Source organism: Rhincodon typus, chromosome 48 (assembly GCF_021869965.1).
Source record: "Rhincodon typus isolate 14 chromosome 48, sRhiTyp1.1, whole genome shotgun sequence".
Taxonomy (NCBI): domain Eukaryota; kingdom Metazoa; phylum Chordata; class Chondrichthyes; order Orectolobiformes; family Rhincodontidae; genus Rhincodon; species Rhincodon typus.
This window is the reverse complement of record NC_063379.1, coordinates 736,079-736,484: the sequence shown is the minus strand read 5'-3', so window position 1 is coordinate 736,484 and position 406 is coordinate 736,079.

Genomic DNA, 406 nt, shown 5'->3' with positions numbered 1-406 from the left:
ACGCCGACGCAACTCCGCCCACAGCCGACGCCGACGCAACTCCGCCCACAGCCGACGCCGACGTCGCTCCGCCCACAGCCTCCACAGCCAGCACCTCCAGAGGTGACAGCAGCACCCAGCCCTGCCGAGTTTTCACCATCCCCCCCAGACCTACCCCTTACTGAAGACGAACGGTCAGTCCTCAGTAAAGGGCTCACCTGTGTCCCCCTCCACCCACACATCAACGAATACCGCTCACGGTTGGACATAGAGCAGTTTTTCCGCCGCCTCCGCCTCCACGCTGACTTCTTCAACCGTGAACCTAACCCTCCCTCTACTGACCCATTCTCCCGCTTCCAACACACCCCCTCCTCCTGGACACCACCCCAAGGCCTCCTGCCCTCCCTTGACCTCTTCATCTCCAACT